This window comes from Lactuca virosa, chromosome 2 (genome assembly GCF_052849685.1).
Source record: "Lactuca virosa cultivar CGN04683 chromosome 2, Lactuca_virosa_CGN04683_v6, whole genome shotgun sequence".
Classification (NCBI taxonomy): Eukaryota; Viridiplantae; Streptophyta; class Magnoliopsida; order Asterales; family Asteraceae; genus Lactuca; species Lactuca virosa.
The window spans coordinates 29206849-29218553 of record NC_136427.1 but is presented as its reverse complement, the minus strand read 5'-3'; positions in this window follow the sequence as shown (position 1 = coordinate 29218553).

The following is an 11705-nucleotide window of genomic DNA, read 5'->3' as shown; positions in this document are numbered from 1 at the left end:
CGGATTTTCTGGTACGCCATTTTAATTATTTATTTTTGAATTAATTGGAGGGACTCGACGAGTTGGTGCCTCAACTCGTCGAGTAGGGTCGTGATCAGGTGACGTGTTTAACGAATGGACTCGACGAGTCAGGTATCTGACTCGACGAGTCGGTGCTGATGAGGAAAACCCTAATTGCCCGGGTTTGGGACCTATTTAAAGGTCCTTTTGGCCTTCATTTGCGGCCACACAAACCCCTGTGAAACCCTAATCGCCCTTGAGAGCTTAGAGTGAGAAATAGAACCTTTGTGAGCTTCTTCGTGTGTTCTTTGAAAGGAAGGAGGAGAGTTTCGAGGTTTGGAAGCAAGGAGGTCGTGGGATTGGCTGCTATTTCACTCCAGACTTCTGTAATAGGTACAAATCTGCACCTAATCTCTTGTTTTGGATAGATCTCATGGATTTAGGGTTCTTTACCCTTTTTTGGAGCTAGGTTATGAAAATGTGAGGTCCCTTTTTGATTTAGGCATCAGATTTGGACCTTGATAGGTCCAGAGAGTCCCATGAACTTAGCTTTATGTAGTATCATGAGTGTGTTGAGCCTAAAACACCATTAAAGTGGTTATTTCATCAAATAGAGCTTGATGTGCCATGCATGGACATCAAGTTCAGACCTTTACGTGACTTTTGGGTGCTAAAAGGCCAGATCTATAGATTAGAGGAACAGATTTGACCTCAGAAGGTCAAAAGAGTAATGTCATGGAGGAAACTCGTCGAGTCCATGAGAGAACTCGACGAGTCGGATCGGGTTGCCCCGCGATTCGTGACCAGTGGTAACTCGACGAGCCTAAACGTGTATAATATGTCTAAACTACCATCTTTGAATGATTATCTTTTAGTTATTATGATAATTAAGTTGTCTATTAATAAAGAAAATATCTTCTCATTACAGAGTGTGTATATATATATATATATATATATATATATATATATATATATATATATATATATATATACTAGCCGTTTATCCGCGCCAAATAGTTTTCTCATAAATTAGTTTTTTACAAACGATTAATTCTTTTGCATAAGTAGTTGATTACATGTAAACAATTATATGTACAAACACATGATTAATTGTACATTATTTATCTTGCAATACTTCTTTAAAGAACACACACTCTATCATTAAATATTATTTATAAATAAAATATATATATATTGTACTTTTATTTGGATAATAATTCATTCTCGAGCTAAGTGGAGCATACATGAAGGATTGAGAGACCCCAATTATTGACCGGGGGACACTAAAGAAGGTTGTTGGCTCAAGTCTAGGATGGCCCCAGATCTATTGTAGTCAGCCTCATGATCTATTGTAGTCAGGCTCATGATGTGTCTGGCGAGTTTTCCATCTTTTTTAGATACTTGTTATAGGCTTGACGTAAATGGTCAAGAAGTTTTCATATTTATACCTTATTTATGTTATTAGTTTCTCTTTGATAGGTGTTAGTTTTATTAGAGTAAGCATTTCTCTTTTGATGAATGGTTATATTTCAGAAACATGTTATTTACAAAGAACATATGGTGTTTCATCTAATAGTTTCTTTTAACATATAGATTTTGTGTTTCGTATTTGTGGGTTAGGGTTTTGAACTTAGAGTTTAGGATTTAGGGTTCAGTAAAAAAGAGTTATTAAATCCACTATAAGTTAGCTATGTAACAAAACGAACATAAAGTTATGTCCAAAATCGATTAGTTTTAATATTTTTAATATCATATTATGTTTATAAAATGATGTTAGTTTTTAATTATGAATATTAAGTCATATTGTTCCGGAAATAAACATACATTGCTATCTAATTTTATTAATTTGGTTTTTCGAGTAGTAAATTGCTACCATATATGTTAATAAAGTTTATGCTTTCCAATTTCCAATATCTAGTTTCATCATGGACTTGTTATTCAATAATTTTAATTATTAAAGAATTAATATTCAATTTAGATTTGTTTAAGGGTTTTTTGATAATTCAAAAATATACGATAGCATTAAATGGTATAATAAATATCTTTATAATTATGATTTTGAAAACAGTAAATGAAAGTTAATAAAATTTTGATAAACAATTTTTTTCTTTAAAATCAATCTTGTAAAAAAATATTATAGAAACTCGCTTTTAGTAACACTTATATTAAAAATTTATATAAGACAATAATAAAAATTATAATAGTTTAAACAATGATTTAAAAATAAACTACAAAAAAATTAAATAAACATTTCAACTAAAACCAAGAGGAATTTTGCGATCGTATTGATTCCATATATGCACATCAATGCATTAAGTCTTTACAATAAACATTCTTGGGTGTTTTGTACCGACTTACAAAAAGATACTAAATAAGTATTTAATAAGTTTTAATAGTTTTCTCTAATTTTTAATTAGTCTTTCAATTTCCCACCAAGGTCACAACCATTTTTTTCGAATACAAAACTCGAGCAATATAGTGAAAAGCATGTTAAGGATAATAAATACAAGGATTTACGATGCAAATAAGAACAACGAAAACATCATGAAAATTGGTGGTCATGTAGAGCGGAGTGGTACGGTACAACTAAGAACTTGTGTAAAGCACTCCATAGAAAATGAAAGAACAAAAAAACAATTGACTACATCATTATAGTTATTGTGATTCTTGAGCTCATTTATGCACCTTGTTTAAAATGTTAACAGCCACATCCGATCGTAGACAGATTGTAACTAAGAACTTATGTAAAGCACTCCATAGAAAATGAAAGAACAAAAAAACAATTGACTACATCATTGTAGTTATTGTGATTCTTGAGCTCATTTATGCACCTTGTTTAAAATGTTAACAGCCACATCCGATTGTAGACAGATTGTAACGTCCGTAGATCCGGGCTAGCCAATTTAGAGACAATAAGCATAAGTGTGTACATTACCATCCATGTCGGTCTTCTTCTTGAAGATCCATTTGCACCCTACTGTCTTACGACCTGGTACATTGCCAACCAAGTTCCAAACTTGATTGTCATACATGGATTGTATCTCGCTATCCATAGCCTCTTTCCACTTGGCTGACTCAGGGCCTGCCTTGGCTTCCGAGTAGCTGTTAGGTTCATCCAGACTTATCAGTGTGTTATCACTGATAAGTGTATTCCCTTCTGCAGTAATATGGAAACCATAGTAATGCTCAGGTGCAGATTTAACTCTAGTGGAACGCCTCAGAGGTACAGATTCTTCTGTCGGATCAACGTGAGTTTCCTCCTCAGGTTGATTGCTAGGGTTTGAAGTTCCTTCACCACTTGACTCTTGAATTTCTTCAAGGTCAATTTGCCTCCCACTGTTTCCTTGGCTTATAAACTCTCTTTCTCGAAAGACTCCTCTTCTTGCTACAAAGACCACATTGTCACCAGGTGTAGAAGAGGTAACCAAAGGATTTCTGTGGGTAGCCGATGAAAATACACCTCTCACTTCGGGGTTCAAGCTTATCGAGAGACTTGCGCCTCACGAAAGCCTCACAACCCCAAATCTTAATGTGGCCTAGATTTGGTACTTTTCCAGTCCACATCTCGTGACGTGTTTTGGCAACCTTTTTAGCAGGGACGAGATTAAGGATATGGGCGGCAATCTCTAAGGCGTACCCCCAAAAAGAGATTGGTAGCGAAGCTCGACTCATCATGGAACGAACCATGTCGAACAAGGTTCGATTGCGCCTCTCAGCTACACCATTAAGCTGTGGTGTCCTAGGAGGTGTCAATTGTGAGACAATCTCACATTCCTTAAGATAGTCAAGGAACTCGGTACTAAGATACACACCACATCGATCGGATCGAAGCATCTTAATGTTCCTGTCCAATTGATTCTCCACTTCTTGCTTAAACTCTTTGAAATTTTCAAAGGTTTCTGACTTATGCTTGATCAAGTAGATATATCCATATCTACTGTAATCATCAATAAAAGTCACATAGAAGCGGTTAGCATCTCTTGTGGCAGTTCTGAAGGGTCCACACACATCAGAATGAATGAGGTCCAATAGACCCTCAGCCCTGGCACAAGTACCAGTAAAGGGTGACTTTGTCATTTTTCCAAGTAAACAAGATTCACAACTATCATATGAATTTAAGTCAAATGATTCCAAGACTCCATCCTTTTGGAGTTGGCCTATGCGTTTCTTGCTTACATGTCCAAGACGACAATGCCATAGAGATGCTTTTTCCAAAGTTATGGAAGAATCAACACACAATACATTATTTCCTAAGTTCTCTACAGCAGAAACAGTTTCATACACACCATCACAAGGTAATGCTTTAAAAAAAAGAACATTATTAAAGAAAGCATTAATACCACCATTTAGTTATCAAAAGAAAAGGTAAAACCTTGTTTGTACAAACTGTGAAAGGAAATAACATTTCTAGCCATTTTAGGCGAGTAATAACATTTATTTAAGTCTAAACTAAACCCACTACTTAGCAGCAAAGTATAAATTCCAATCTTGGTGATAGGTGAAACTTTCCTATTCCCCATGATCAAATTTATCATTTCATGCTCCACATTCTCACTTCTTCTTAGTCCCTGCAAATCAGAATAGATATGAATACCACAACCGGTATCAAGGACCCAAGACTTAGAATGGGGTGAGTTATTAGACAAAATAGTGTAAATACCTGCATGGTTGGGTTTAACTTTCCCATCCTTCACATCTTGCAGATACTGTGGGCATTTTCGCTTCCAGTGCGATTTTTCATGGCAATAGAAGCATTCAGCCTCATTAGGGTTGGCATAAGGAGTGACAAAACCTTTCTTGGTTTTGCTTGAAGAGGAGCCTTCAAGGAACTTTCCTTTGGTACCTTTCGAAGGGTTCTTCCTCTTCTTCCCTTTGCCTTGCCCAATTTCCAAGACAGGGGCGACGGTAGGAGTAGAAGTGGTAACAACCGACTTACCCTTAAGACCACTCTCCGCGGTCTTCAAGAGTCCTTGGAGTTTGCTAAGTGTGACTTCCTCCTTATTCATGTGGTATGTCATTCTGAATTGATCATAACATGAAGGCAAGGAGTGCAAAATGATATCTATTGCCAACTCCTCGGGGAAGTTCACATTAAGCTTCACCAACCGGTCCACGAATCTTTGCATTTTCTGCATGTGGCCCGTGATGGGTTCACCATCCTTCATTCGGGTTGTTATCATGGAGGAGATTATTTCATACCTTTCTTGACGAGCACTTTGATGGTAGCGGTCCATCAAATCTTGGTACATCTCAAAAGGGTAATAGTCCTCATAGGACTTTTGGAGTTCAACTGTCATAGTGGCCATCATGATGCATGCTACCTTGGTAGCATCCCTTTCATGTGCCTGAAATGCAGCGATCTCCTCAAGAGTAGCAATGGTCTCATCAATCTCCTTTAGCTCCTTGTCTAGGACATATTCTTTGTCCTCATAACAAGTGACCATCCTGATGTTCCTGATCCAATCCATAAAGTTGGATCCATCAAAGATGACTCTCCCACAAAGGTTCATGAGAGAGAAGGAGCCAGAAGGATTTGTGCTAGAAGCAGCATAGTTAGAAGACATCTGAAACAAAGGACAAGTTTAAATTTAGATATAGGATAGTCCTTAATAAAACACCCTAATGTAATATTAAGGCTAGGACCCAACACAATATTTAATAACTTAGAAGAGGGATGCCGTAATCCAAGCTATAAAATATTTGAAGGTAGGTGAATGACGATTCACCAATTTCCACCAATAAACGAAATGTATTATTAGGTTTTGATTGGATTTGAAACTCCTAGATTCTTTTGAGATTCATTGAACTATTCAATGGAATGTTTCAATCTCGAGTGTGCCCTTCAGGTTTTGTGAATGGGATGCCGAGGATCACAAAACAAGGTGTGAAGTAACCATGAAAATTACTTGGTACTCTTAAATGTTTATCACTCACCCGATGTGCCGGTTACCCACACACGCTCCACCGACCTATGATAAACTTTAAGAAACCCTTTTCCTACTTTGTTAAAACCAAGTAGTGTGCCGGTTACCCATACACGCTCCACTAACGGTTGAAACAAAGTGCAAAGTGTAATTTCATGGATTAGCACCTTATTCACATTTTCCTAAAGTAACTAAGATTGGGAATTTATAAAAGGTTTAGTTACTTTATAATATTCATCATACTTTAATAAGAATTAGAGTCCTTGTCCTACCTATTTGTCTAACGACCCTCCACCGGTCAAGGAAGCGGTGGGTGAGAGTGGACACCCATTAAGTTGCCATTTTATAGGCAACAACCTTATACCCCTCTTATAGACCGACTTCGTGAACGAGGCCTACTAAGGTAAGACGACTTGATCTTATATATATATATATATATATATATATATATATATATATATATATATATATATATATATATATATATATATATATTATTAACTTATAATATTATAAAGTATAAGGGTTGAATTTTAACTTTTAAAATTCTAGGGATTTGAACTAAAGTTTTTAGGTGACTTTACATGTTCCAAAACTTGAGGGTAAGTTTTGTAACTTTCAAAACTTTTCATCTTTCATAACTAATGAGTTATTGTTTATTAAAAATGTAGACTCTTCATTTTTTGTAACTTATGTGTTCTTTTTTTCTGGATTTATTAAAGTGTGACGTTTGGTTATCCATAACTTAAGAACTAGTTATGGACTCCATTAAAACACATCAATAATCAAGAATTAATCTACAAAATAATAGCACATAATTCCTATGATCTTCTAAACTCATATGTTCATGAATGTTCATATCAAGAATTTCAAGAATCATAAACAACACATATAAAACTTGAAATTTTGATAATAGCTATTGTAAATGGATTAGCATAACCATTACACCATCAAAAACAAGTTTTACAAGTCCAAAACAGGTTAGGGTAATGATTCTAATCCATTTCCAGCAGCAAAACTCGAAAATATGGTCACAAGTGCTTCTACTCGTCGAGTGCATGAGCTGACTCGACGAGCAGCATGCTTTTGTTCATGGACTCGCCGAGTCCCCCCTATGGACTCGGCGAGTTCATACGTGCTGTGACAAAAAAAACTTTGATTTTCAAGCATTTTGCATCAAGTATCAAGAAAACAAGCCTAGGCTCTGATACCACTGAAGGGTTTTGAGCATTCTAACACTCCTATGGTGTACATGCAACCCTAGAAACCTTGGATCTATGTTTTACTATGATACACGCAAATTTGTTTTCCAATGTTCTTTTCTTAACTAGCATGGCATGGGGAACATTAAAACATAAAGCTAGTAGGAGAACATACCTTTTCTTGTTGCTTGGATTCCTTGAGAACTTTGTGAGCCTAGCACCTCAAATGTGATGCCTCAAATGTTTCACACAACACCAATAACTTTGGAATAACTATTTGAGAGAAATACTACACTTGCAAAATCGGCAAGCCCTCTAATCTATTCTTAGTGCACGATTTTGATAGCCAATGGGGTCCTTTTATAGTGTTGTCAAATGTAGGTTACATAATGTAAACCCTAATTGACATGGCTTTTCATATTCCATGATCTATGGGTTTATAACCTCCATGGACTATCCATGGAGCACCTTATTAGGTTTAGCCCAGTCTAATAAACCATGGATCATTAGCCCACTATTAAGAATTGATGATTTACATAATCAACCCCATATATTTAATTAGTCTCCTTTTGGTCACATAATTAATTCTAAATTAATTCTTGACCAATACTAATTAAATATTATTATTATTATATTAGAACTTATAATATATTAATAACCTTAAGTGTTATTTCTCTCATTTACTCTATCCAAATGTTATGATGCCATGCAACCCAAATGGACCATGCCGGGTCGGGTCAAGTACATACCAAATATAGTTATGGACTTAGACATCTAATCCAACACATATAACATGTATACTTGCTATCTATGCTGGATGAACGATTTTATACATGTTTTAAATGATTTAAACTGTATGCGTATTTTATATCTACAAAATATGTTGGGTATAACATGGGTAGATGAAGGATGAGAGATAAAAGATGATATAAGTGAACATTGGCAGCTATGGACTTAGTGCCTGTTGAATAAACGTTGGTAGCTATGGACTTAGTACTGATGGATAAACGTTGGTAGCTATGGACTTAGTACCTGATGGATAAACGTTGGTAGCTATGGACTTAGTACCTATTATATAAACACTGGTAACTATGGATTTAGTACCCAAGAATGAACTTTAGCAGCTATGGATTTAGTACTTTACAAATGAGCATTGGCAGCTATGGACTTAGTGCCTGTCTTATAAAGCCTGGAAGCAAGGGACTTCAGAATGAACGAATGCAGGATAGATGACTCTTAGGGTAGACCCTTAAGAGTGAGGAAGATAATGGGGATGGGTAATTGGGTTGATTGTTTGTTGTTTAAAGATAATAATTATATTATTGTGGGTTGAAAACCCTATGTACCCACCAGGTTTCCCAACCTGACCCACTCAAACTAATTTGTATCACAGGTGTCGATACGAAGCTACTTTACACTGAGAGATTTAAAACAGATGTAGATCACTAGTGTAAATAAATGTAAGTTCTGTTTATGCTTATGTTTCTGTATTGACAATGGCATCCCAATGTTTTGAAAATGAATAAAAATACATTTCTTCGGAAATGCTTTGATAACCTATTTATCAAGTTTTCTGGGAACAAATTCCGCAACATTTTTATTAAAAGAGGTACTCTGATTTTATAAAGCATAAACAAAATCGGTCTTTTCTGGCCGTGAAAATGGGGATGTCAAAGTTGGTATCAGAGCATTAGTTTAAGCGAACTATGAATATGGATTTATTTGTAGACTTAAACTTAGAATGCTAAACAATGATTATGACGAGTGTGCTAAATGTTATGTGCTAAATGATTTGTGATGATTTATGTGCTAAATGATTTGTGATGATTTATGATGCTATCGTATGATCGGATCTATGGTCTGTTGCCCACCGGATCTAGAAACTTTATGTGTTCAAATTTCTAAACGTTTAATTACGGTATTAGAACTGACATATAACTTTTCGGAGTGATAGGGAGATTTAGACGTCGATCGTAAATAAAATCTTTCCTATTTAAATTCTCGTCACTACACACCAAACGTCTTATTTGGTGTATAGATCGAAATGGCAAGAACCCGAAGCGGAGTCGGGAATGCGAATGGGAATAGGAATCAACCGCCCCAATGATTGAGCAAATACATGTTATGGTAGCCCCACCCGAGCCAATCACAATGGCTGGAGTACAAGCCATGATACGGGATATGTTGGCTGAGCAAAGAGAAGAGATGAGACAAATGTTGCAAGAAAATAGGGACGAACCTACCATGCCCATTGAGCAACCTGACCTGATCCCCGAGAAATCGGAGGAAGGAAACTACACCCATACTATGAGTCAAGCTGGAACCCAAGGGGAAAGGGTGAATGGCCCAGAGAGGGGAAATGACAAGGATGGGTGAATGTATAAGAACTTCTTGGGTGCCAAGCCACCAAGTCTTTCTGGAATCCCAAAGCCAGTTGATATTATGGACTGGATCTCCGAAAAGGAGATGGTGTTTGAGAGCTATGACTGTAGCGACAAGAAAAAGACCGTCTTTGCAGTCAGACAACTAAAGACTGGAGTGCTAAGTTGGTGGAAGTTGTTAGCAGATACAATGCCACGAGGAGAAGCCATGTGAATGTCTTGGGAAGCATTCGTGGAGCAGTTGAAAATGCAGTACTGCTTAGAGATAGATCTGATAGACCTAAACAACGAGTTTTAGAACCTGAAGAAAGGGAAGATGAGTGTTGATGAGTATGTCACCGCATTCACCGAGAGGATGAAGCTATTTCCCTACTTGGTGCCTACTGAACTCTCCAAGATTGATAGGTTTGCTAACGGACTGCCCACAGACTTTGGCCCAACGATCAAAATGGCAACTACTTTGAAAACAGTCGTTAGAGCAGCCAGGAATGTTGAGACCCAAATAAGGGAAAAGGGTCTGGAGAAAGCTGAAGTTGGCGAAAAGAGGGAGTTTGAAGGGTCCTCAAGATCTGATAAGAAAGGAAAATTCTCGAAGTCTAACCTGGAAGACCAAAAGTATGGAGCCAAGTGGTGCGAAAAGTTTAAGAAGAAGCACTTCGGGAGATGTGATGGAGAAGTAACATGTTACAAGTGTGGAAGGATGGGTCACTATTCCAACGATTGTACCCAAAATGATAAGGTATGTTACAGATGCGGAGTCAAGGGGCACATGTCTAGAAACTGCCCAAAGAAAAATGAGGCAGCAAAGCCAAATACACTACCAAGGCCAAGAGCATTCCACATGATCCTTGACGAAGTAGAAAACAACGCGAGGAATCGAGGATGAGGACTTCACATCCGAAGGTCGAGTTATGTAGTATCTATGTGGGTAGTATCTTATGGTGTAGCCTATTAGAGGCATAGTTTATGGTGAATGACTAAGAATTTGTCTTATTCAAAGCTAGTAATTGAATTCGTCTTATTCAAAGCATGTCATTACCATCGTTTCGGTAATGACTAAGAAGATGATTGTTTTTCCGACCCTAGTGGTCATATCAAATTGAGTCCGACTACGATGAGTATGTTACGTGGTTCAGAGAACCAAGTTCGATGTAGCATCTGACTTAAGCCAGAAGATTGAAATCAAAGCGATCAATAGAAGTATCAAGCTCATTAAAGAACTTGGTAGCTAGAAAAGCTACATGTTAAAATGTGACTACATCACATTAGAACATGAAGGAAGGTATATTCCATTCTTGAATTTGACTGTAAGAGACCTGAGTCTAAGCTAGAACGTAACCCATCGGTCTATCGTGAAAATCAAATAGACTTATCTTAAGTTTGTTAAGAAGAAGAAGGAGCCTATGATAAAGAGCGAGGTTGTGACATGAAGGTTATGATTGAAAGTCTAACAAGACATAGAGAACTGGTGTAAGATCAAGCACCACTTGCAGTCAAGAAGATCAGGAGTTAGATACACATTCGAAGAAACATAGAACTTACGATTACTACCTAGGATGAAGAGATAACGTATGGAGTCATTATACAACCCTGTTTCGTTGATGATTCTGGGACGTAATCATCCTAATGGGGAGACAATTGTAACGCCCATAGATCCGAGCTAGCCAATTTAGAGACAATAAGCATCAAAAATGAGTTTTTTATGGAAGAATATTTTGAAGTAATAATCTTAACCAAGTGTTAGTATAAGTTACAAGGGTTCCATACATATAAAGAACGCCGAAATTCGAGTTATAACGAAGAAGTTATGGCTCGTCGAAGTTTCGCGGCAAAACCGGCACGGCACCGGGAAGCGTAAATAGTGAATTTATGATAGAAGACTTTTTGGCCGTAGTAATCTAAACAAAAGTTGTAGTGTACGTTAAACCGAGAACATACAAAAAAGAACACCCAAATCTGACTTCGTATGAGGAAGTTATGAATTTTCTAAGATTTGGCATAGCAGTGCACGGCCCGAAACTCGAATTTTAGTTTGAGCGGTTTTTGGCCTACGCGACCTAAATGAGAGTTGAATATCTCATTAATAGGAACTCAACGATAAAAATACAGACGAAAACGGAGTCCGTATGAAGGAGTTACGAATTTTACGCGGTCATTTAAAAGTCTAATCTCCTCCTACTGTTAAATTTAAGATTGGT